The following is a 10,216-nucleotide window of genomic DNA, read 5'->3' as shown; positions in this document are numbered from 1 at the left end:
AAATCCCATAGTGCTTAGAGCCATTTATTTCATCTTATCTATAACAGAAAGAAGTCGTCGCTATAACAATCAGATTCATTGTTGTAAAATATCACTGAGATAAACAGTTGAATATTAAATACTTGGCCAGGGTGAACTGTAACGCTAGCACTGGTGGATGGGCGTGATAAAAACGAAGTTATGTGGATAATACACGACTATGACCAGTGACTGTAAGCACTAAGTTACAGGAACAACAGGGATAAATGGAATCCAACACTTGTGAGACCGCCAAAGTGCATGTTGGGAACAAACTAGCCAGCTCCTAAGTATTAAAATGGCATAACTAGCACCTGAAGCAGTGAACTAATATTGCGTTCCGATGTAATTGCTGGACGCAGCAATGGCATAGCTCACATTACCCTAACATAATGTGGAGGGTAGTGTCAGTAACGGCTGGATACTCTGAGTTGAGCTCCCTTAATGTACTCAGTAACTGTGTGGAAACATGATTTGCTGTGACCGCAAGGCTCGCTTCACCAGTCATGCAGCAGACTCTGTCACTACTCTTCTGCAATCTAGCGTAATGTCGTCGCTATTCAAGGTCCCAGTTAAAGGTGGTTACTTGGCAAAAGCCTGACGCGAGGAGTTATCTTTCTGGACGTAGTGTAATATGGCTGCTTTTCACCAGAGCAGGAATTCGCTGGTCGATGGTGACAAACATTGTGAGTTCCGTACACTAAAACGCAAGTAAAGATTTAAGCAATCTCCCAATCTTTCTGATTTTTGGTACTTCCAAGCAATAGTGCCGTGAGATGAGGAGGAAAGCAGAACTTTTCTCCCACTACATTGCACAGTTTTAAAACTGATCTACGTGATGGCTGGCATGCAAGCACGGCCGAGAAACTGAGTACTCTGTGGAAAAGAATAGGATGAATAAAGCAGAACGCTGGATTGTGAAAATTTAATCTGATCATTATTTCGTGGCATCGCTCCTTAAGATTAGGAAGCTTCACACGCCAGCCTCTCGAAAGCAACACCTAGCTGTAGATCCCTTATCTTGCTAAAATGCTGCTGCGAATAATGCCGTGTTCCTTCAATAGAAAAAAACGTGTTCACGGGATGCAGGAACTGAATGCCAATCTGTCTAACCGAGGATGCGACTTCTCTTCGACCTCTAAACTTTTTTATGGTATCCACTTCTTCTTAACAGGACTTCTATCTTTTTGTTAATCAGTTCATAAAGCAACGAAATGAACAGTCACTGCAGGAACTACGTCTTGATTGTAATTATTGTGCAGCGTCAGTGATAGGCTACTTGGACATGGGAAATGAGCGTAGGAATGTTCTGAAATATGTTGCTTGAGAGTTTAAGAGAAAACTGGGTACCTAACCCAAGCCCACCCGGTTAGCACGGCTTTCCGGATTGGGAAGGAGCGCCTGGTCCCCGGCACGAGTACGCCCGGTGGACTTCTGTCGAGGTCCGACGAGCCGGAGAGTCTGTGGATGGTTTTAGGCGGTTTTCCATCTGCCTCGGCGAATGCGGGCTGGTTCCCCTTATTCCGCCTAAGTTACACTACGTCGGCGATTGCTGTGCAAACAAGTTTTCAACGTACGCGTACACCACCATTACTCTACCACGCAAACATAGGGCTTACACTCTTCTGGTGTGAGATGTTACCCTGGAGGGGTCCACCGGGGACCAAACCGCACAATAACACTGAAAGAGTGGTTCGGTGTGGGGCGGCTGAGGGGTAAAGTGGACTGCGGTAGTCGTCGTGGGGTTGTGGACCACTGCGGCTGCGGCGGGACGGAGCTTCTCCGTCGCTTCTAGGCCCCCGGTTAACATACAATACCTAACACAAAGTATGTACTATTAACCATGTTCAAATATTTTTCTTGATTTGCGGATAGTAACGTTTGTTTGGCTGTAGCACCAATGTATGTAGGATGTTCTGCAAATTAAAATCAGTTTCTTTCTACATCATTCTCTCTCTTATGATGTTATTCTCTCTCTTATGATGTTATTCTCTCCACAGACGTATCTGTGCGGCAGGATGATGATAAGATTGCACTTTGTACATTTATTAGCTTCCGACAAATGTGTACTGTGAAATCTTTCTTTCGTTCGTATTACTCCATTAACTATTTTGTACCAAGTTGATCTTACGTCAGTTCCCAACACTAACTCTAAACGTATTTCATCGTTTGTCACTACTTCAGTACCCTACTTGTTCCCACATTGATTCATCCTGGTGGCTCTCTTGAACTTTAGTCTACGCTGCACCATTAGTACATCAAGATTCGTGTCTCTAGCTGCCCGTAGATAAGCCTTAGAATCCAATATCGGAATTTGGAATCTGTGTCTCACCATCAGGTAATCCAGCTGGTGTCTTTCGGATATACCTCCTTCTCTTGCGAGTTTCGAACAGTGTATTCGCTGTTACTAACTGAAATTCATTCGAGAACTGAATAATTTTTTTTTTCTCTTTTATTCCTCATCAGAAATGAACTGCACGTTGTGCAGTTGTCCAGAATTCCGTCTATGGTGTGGATGATCCCGTGTCTGCAAGCCACTGGAAGAACATGTTGAATATTTTCCAGATGGATATCATTCAGCGTACGTGATATGTCTCTGCAGATTGACGCCATTGCCTGAACAATAGTAGCCTACCACTCCTGCCATTTCTCACGACATCACTCACATCTCAGGAGCGTAAAAAGCGCCACACCCCTACCGACCAATACAAATTGGGTGGGTATGTTGCACACTGGCAACTATGCCAATGATTACTTACGCACGGCCACACACTCGGGGAGCATGGGTGAGGTCGTGACGTCGTGCCGTTCGGTCGATATAAGAGGGTCGCGCATTGCCGCGCATTGCCGAACGTGGACATAGTGGACCTGTGGGACTTTGAGGCGTCCAATCATCGTACTGCGCACGACACCAGTTAAATGGACACCACGATTACCTGTTGCTGGCAGGAATGGATACTGGGAGACATATATGTACGACACCCAGGATCAGGACGTCCGACGTGCACCACAAGGGAGGAGCACTGACGGATTGTTCGCCACGCACTAACAGGTGGCGGTACGGATAGGGGCCGTTCAGCGGGCTATACTGCCTTCGGTTAGCATCTCATACTATTGGCAGCCGATTGCATGAAGTAGGGTTCACTGTAGGCCGACCGTTAACATGCCAGCCATTCACTGTCACACAGTATCGCACACAATTTGCCTGATATTCGCATCTGAGTCGTGTCGACTCGTTCTATGTTTTTACATCTTTGACTGGCACGATCCGTCTCTGTTCAGTAACTGGGTGGCGCTTCGGTCACCTTTTGATTGAGTCTTTGGCTGTAGTTCCTTGCAGCAGCTCGTTGATCACATGGGCAGCCAGTCGGCAGCCAGGGAGAGACAGACAAGAGGCACATGTGACGTACGGTGAGCTGTTCGCGAGCTTACGGGCGCATGATAGTCAATGCGGCCGGTGGCCAATAGAGTGATATTGGTCGGTAATGCTTTGACCTAATGGCGACGCAGCCGGTTTGCACTGTAGTAACCAGGCATAGTTGCTGATGTGGATGTTGGAGTGCTGTTTAGTTTCTGGTGCCGTCTGTTCTACCCTTTGGGAGTAAGGTACTTGTTACTTGATCGACACACGCGCTCTCATGTTGAAGTTGTCCCCGCGACGCTGGATTGCCTATGGTTCTCCATCACTATGTTGCAAGTGTTAAATTCTGTTTTAAAATTTATATTAATTACAAGTTGTTCAGTGCTTGCTTATTTTGTCAGTCGCGCTTGGAATTAATTGTCATATATTCTAGGCCGCCACGTGTGTCAGTGACCATTGAGGTAGAAACTGAGTCTTATTTATGTTGAAAGTTGTTGCTTCCCTGACTGATGTAGCGACTATAAAATTGCTTACGGCTATGGTAAGCAAACGCTAGCGGTCCTGTGAATCTTGGTCCATTAGGGTAATTACGTTTGCAAGTAGCCTGTTTATGTGTTTGTATGTTTGCAGTGCTATGTAGCGCTCTGCATTAATAACTCTGACAGCGGTGTGTGCACTGTGTAAGAGGTTCTGTGGCTGGGCCGACCAGCTGTTGGAGGTGAACAGCCAGCAGTAACGGAAGTTGGGAGTGAGTAGTCAGCAGTGATGGATGTTAGAGGTTAATAATTAGCAGTGTTGGAGGTTTGTAGTATTAGCGCTAGCGGACGGTTTGAATGTATATCCGACATTGAGATATATTACTGATGATCACATAATTTTTGAACTGGTACACATTCTAAAGGTAAATACATTGTTTGCTCTGCAACAAAATCTTTCCTTCGCCTACAACTTCCCTATTAGCAGTTAGTGCCTTCAGTAGTCAGAATCCTTTATTTTAACTGGCTGTATTGGCGCTTGCTGTATGGCAGTAGTTCGTGTAATGAAGATCTTTGTGAGATAAGTGACTTGTGAGCCAACGGTCTTGCAGCAGTGGAAACACCGGTTCCCGTCAGATCACCGAAGTTAAGCGCTGTTGGGCTGGGCTAGCACTTGGATGGGTGACCATCCGGTCTGCCGAGCGCTGTTGGCAAGCGGGGAGCACTCAGCCCTTGTGAGGCAAACTGAGGAGCTACTTGATTGAGAAGTAGCGGCTCCGGTCTCGGAAACTGTCTTACGGCCGGTAGAGCGGCGTGCTGACCTCATGCCCCTCCATATCCGCATCTAGTGACGCCTGTGGGCTGAGGATGATACGGCGGCCAGTCGGTACCTTTGGGACTTCATGGCTTGTGAGGGAGGCGTTGTAGTTTTAGTGATTTATGAAATGTATAGCTTAATGTTAGGATTTCTTCTTACTCAGGGCCACTCTTTTGTATTAAATATTCGAAGCCAGGCTATCAATTTTAAAGCTGTCAGATCGCGTTATCCTTGAATATTGTCGGTAATAATGAATAGGAGAACTTTCAGTTTTGTTTGTCAGGGCAAATTCTGTAGGTCAGAGTTGAAATGATAAAGACAAGCAAAGAGACACTTGCATTCAATTTCACTCAGCAGCTTAAGAACATTGAGTAAGTATTCAACAGTTTAAATTAAATTAAATAAAGAAGATTCAAGTTCCATAACTCTGGTAATATTTTAACTCTATCAAGAAAATTGATATTTATTGTTTTCAATGTAATTACTATTGTAGTTGTTGAGTCTAACCCTCAAGATTTGCTTGTTACCTTTTAACACAGTTTCTATTTTTTTTTTTTTTTTTTTTTGTCATCAATCTACTGACTGGTTTGATGCGGCTCGCCACGAATTCCTTTCCTGTGCTAACCTCTTCATCTCAGAGTAGCACTTGCAACCTACGTCCTCAATTATTCGCTTGACGTATTCCAATCTCTGCCTTCCTCTACAGTTTTTGCCCTCTACTGTGTACTCATTAGACTGTTCATTCCGTTCAGCAGATCATTTAATTCTTCTTCACTTACACTCAGGATAGCAATGTCATCAGCGAATCGTATCATTGATATCCTTTCACCTTGTATTTTAATTCCACTCCTGAACCTTTCTTTTATTTCCATCATTGCTTCCTCGATGTACAGATTGAAGAGTAGGGGCGAAAGGCTACAGCCTTGTCTTACACCCTTCTTAATACGAGTACTTCGTTCTTGATCGACCACTCTTATTATTCCCTCTTGGTTGTTGTACATATTGTATATGACCCGTCTCTCCCTATAGCGTACCCCTACTTTTTTTCAGAATCTCGAACAGCTTGCACCATTTTATACTGTCGAACGCTTTTTCCAGGTCGACAAATCCTATGAAAGTGTCTTGATTTTTCTTTAGCCTTGCTTCCATTATTAGCCGTAACGTCAGAATTGCCTCTCTCGTCCCTTTACTTTCCCTAAAGCCAAACTGATCGTCACCTAGCGCATTCTCAATTTTCTTTTCCATTCTTCTGTCTATTATTCTTGTAAGCAGCTTCGATGCATGAGCTGTTAAGCTGATTGTGCGATAATTCTCGCACTTGTCAGTTCTTGCCGTCTTCGGAATTGTGTGGATGATGCTTTTCCGAAAGTCAGATGGTATGTCGCCAGACTCATATATTCTACACACCAACGTGAATACTCGTTTTGTTGCCACTTCCCCCAATGATTTTGGAAATTCTGATGGAATGTTATCTATCCCTTCTGCCTTATTTGACCGTAAGTCATCCAAAGCTCTTTTAAATTCCGATTCTAATTCTGGATCACCTATCTCTTCTAAATCGACTCCTGTTTCTTCTTCTATCACATCAGACAAATCTCCACTCTCATAGAGGCTTTCAATGTATTCTTTCCACCTATCTGCTCTCTCCTCTGCATTTAACAGTGGAATTCCCGTTGCACTCTTAATGTTACCACCGTTTCTTTTAATGTCACCAAAGGTTGATTTGACTTTCCTGTATGCTGAGTCTGTCCTTCCGACAATCATATCTTTTTCGATGTCTTTACGTTTTTCCTGCAGCCATTTCGTCTTAGCTTCCCTGCACTTCCTATTTCTTTCATTCCTCAGCGACTTGTATTTCTGTATTCCTGATTTTCCCAGAACATGTTTGTACTTCCTCCTTTCATCAATCAACTGAAGTATTTCTTCTGTTACCCATGGTTTCTTCGTAGCTACCTTCCTTGTACCTATGTTTTCCTTCCCAACTTCTGTGATGGCCATTTTTAGAGATGTCCATTCCTCTTCAACTGTACTGCCTACTGCGCTATTCCTTATTGTTGTATCTATAGCGTTAGAGAACTTCAAACGTATCTCGTCATTCCTTAGTACTTCCGTATCCCACTTCTTTGCGTATTGATTCTTCCTGACTAATGTCTTGAACTTCAGCCTACTCTTGATCACTACTATATTGTGATCTGAGTCTATATCTGCTCCTGGGTACGCCTTACAATCCAGTATCTGATTTCTTAATCTCTGTCTGACCATGATGTAATCTAATTGAAATCTTCCCGTATCTCCTGGCCTTTTCCAATTATACCTCCTCCTCTTGTGATTCTTGAACAGGGTATTCGCTATTACTAGCTGAAACTTGTTACAGAACTCAATTAGTCTTTCTCCTCTTTCATTCCTCGTCCCAAGCCCATATTCTCCTGTAACCTTTTCTTCTACTCCTTCCCCTACAACTGCACTCCAGTCGCCCATGACTATTAGATTTTCGTCCCCCTTTACATACTGTATTACCCTTTCAATATCCTCATACACTTTCTTTATCTGTTCATCTTCAACTTGCGACGTCGGCATGTATACCTGAACTATCGTTGTCGGTGTTGGTCTGCTGTCGATTCTGATTAGAACAACCCGGTCACTGAACTGTTCACAGTAACACACCCTCTGCCCTACCTTCCTATTCATAACAAATCCTACACCTGTTATACCATTTTCTGCTGCTGTTGATATTACCCGATACTCATCTGACCAGAAGTCCTTGTCTTCCTTCCACTTCACTTCACTGACCCCTACTATATCTAGATTGAGCCTTTGCATTTCCCTTTTCAGATTTTCTAGTTTCCCTACCACGTTCAAGCTTCTGACATTCCACGCCCCGACTCGTAGAACGTTATCCTTTCGTTGATTATTCAATCTTTTTCTCATGGTAACCTCCCCCTTGGCAGTCCCCTCCCGGAGATCCGAATGGGGGCTATTCCGGAATCTTTTGCCAATGGAGAGATCATCATGACACTTCTTCAATTACAGGTCACATGTCCTGTGGATACACGTTACGTGTCTTTAATGCAGTGGTTTCCATTGCCTTCTGCATCCTCATGTCGTTGATCCTTGCTGATTCTTCCGCCTTTAGGGGCAATTTCCCACCCCTAGGACAAGAGAGTGCCCTGAACCTCTATCCGCTCCTCCGCCCTCTTTGACAAGGCCGTTGGCAGAATGAGGCTGACTTCTTATGCCGGAAGTCTTCGGCCGCCAATGCTGATTATTTATCAAAATTTAGGCAGTGGCGGGGATCGAACCCAGGACCGAAAACGTTTTGATTATGAATCAAAGACACTACCCCTTTTTTTCTTTTTTTATTTTTTTTATTTTTATTTTATTTTATTTTATTTTTTTTTTGTCGGGCCTCCTTCCTCCCCTACAGCCCGTCCTTCCGCTCGCCATTTGTGCCTTCTTCGGCTAGCTTCTGTGCTATGTTTGTTCCATAAGAGATAGTAGACCAACGAAGTAAATGTGTACAAGTGAACAAAATCCCTTCTGTTGGAGTTGTGGAAAGAAAATAGGTCCGCTACATTCTTCCATCATTGTGCGGGAGCGATTTTTATAGGAGAGCCAGGCGGACTTCCACCCGCTGGCGTCTCAGGTTTGCGTCAGCAACCTATTAGTGCTGCTACACGAGGGCAAAGGGTGAACGAAATAGCCACCTTGTTGGCGCAAAAGGAATGAGAAACTTAATAGAGAATTTCATTAAAAAAAATTAATCCTGAGACTGTACAAAATATCGTTTAATCGTTCTTCAGCTCTGTCGGTAGGACAAAGTTCGGTTCAAGAAATTTGCGTAATTTTCTTTGTATTTCTTTTGTCGTTCGAGCTTTTGAAGTTCTGTCATCAGGTACATCCAATAGTCTGCTGCACTCTTCGTCATAGCCGTTGAGATGTAATGGATTGTCAGTCCTTTGAGCCAGTTGGCTGACCTTCTTTTAGTGTTAGGATATGGCACGTCATCTGGCAGAAGGGCGTGTGTCGGTGTAATGGTGTTAGGTGACGTGCGGAGCACATGTGCTAATTTTTGCCTGAAGAGATTCCACACGTCTTTCACATCGTCACAGACGAAACGATGTTCTTAAGTGTCGACGACGTTGCAGCTGGGACAGTTTGGTGTGTGTGCCAGACGTATCGCGTGCAGTTTAGAGTTGGTGGGGATTTTTCTATTGACTGCGAGGTACCGCGTCGATCGCACATTGGATGGTAGATGGGGGTCAGATATGTTTTCCCATATGTGTTTCCAGTTATAATGTCGAAACTTGTTTTCTATTCGATTGCGCAATTTTCCTCCCAGCAAGGTGTTGTAAACCTCCTTAACCTGATATATGTCCTTCTCTGGTATTCTATGGCGTACATAGCTGTATTCCACAAGAAAGTGTTTATAGTGGTACAGCTCGTGGGAGATGTGATTCACATCGATTGGTGGATCTCTGCTGACTGGGGTGATTTCACGTAAGAGATGAGCCACTAAGGTCCGCGGTGATCGTTGCCACTGTTTATAAGTTTTGCTAACGTATAGCGCTTGCGCTTTAAGGTAGATGTCTGTTAGATGTAGCCCTCCATTGCGTGTCGATAGCGTCAAGGTATCATAGGAAACCTTAAATATCTGACCTCAATTGACAAAATAACCAAGCGCTGCTTGCATTTGGTGTGCTATGGTTCGTGGCAGAGGAAGCACTTGAGCAACATAGTTTACTTTGGAGGTTATATAGGTACTGGCTAGTTGCACTTTTTGTATTGAATTTAGATTACGCAAGCTGTGTTGTTTTATGCTTGCTCGTAATGTGGCAAGTAATTTTCTGTAATTGAGAGCGGCTGTGCGGCGGATTTTATTCGTATATTCTATTCCAAGGCATTTTAGTTTTTCCACAATGCTGATACGTCCAGCGGCTCTGATCTCTATGCCCCTACCAAGATTCATAATACCAGATTTATTGCGGTTGAGTTTAGCTCCTGACGCCAGTTCGTAGGTCGCCACAACTTCAAGTACTGTTGCCACCTCGCTTTCGTCAGTCACAAGTACCCCTACATCGTCCGCGTAGGCTTGACATATGATCTTCTGTCCGTGTATATGTAGTCCACGGAGTTGCCGAGTCAGGGATACTAAGAGAGGTTCAAGCGCAATCGCGAAAAGCGTCATGGACATGGGGCAACTTTGTCTTACCGAACTGTGAATATTGATCGGGTGACTGAGTTGTCCGTTGACACTGATTCTTGACGTGCTATTCGTCAGTATGTTTGTCACGGAGGCTATAACTTTCTGTGGGAAGTGCATGGATGTCATACACCGGAACAGGTACGAATGATTAACTTTATCAAAAGCTTTTTCAAAGTCAAGCGACATCAGGGCACAGCGAATGTTGCAGGCTGCCGATATCGCTATAATGTCTCTGTAGTCGCATAAGGTCTGAAATATCGTTCTATCCTTTCCCACACTTGTCTGGTAAGCTCCTGTCACTGTACGAATAACTGAATTAAACCTTTGCATCATGATACGGG

At 44.1% G+C, this 10,216-nt stretch overlaps 1 pseudogene; it reads left to right on the top strand.

The window, feature by feature from the left end:
- Window positions 1–4,450: 4,450 nt before the first annotated feature.
- LOC124796671 lies at window positions 4,451–4,568 on the top strand (annotated as a pseudogene).
- The last annotated feature ends 5,648 nt before the right edge of the window (window positions 4,569–10,216 follow it).

Source organism: Schistocerca piceifrons, chromosome 4 (genome assembly GCF_021461385.2).
Source record: "Schistocerca piceifrons isolate TAMUIC-IGC-003096 chromosome 4, iqSchPice1.1, whole genome shotgun sequence".
Lineage (NCBI taxonomy): Eukaryota > Metazoa > Arthropoda > Insecta > Orthoptera > Acrididae > Schistocerca > Schistocerca piceifrons.
This window is presented reverse-complemented; position numbering and strand designations above follow the sequence as displayed.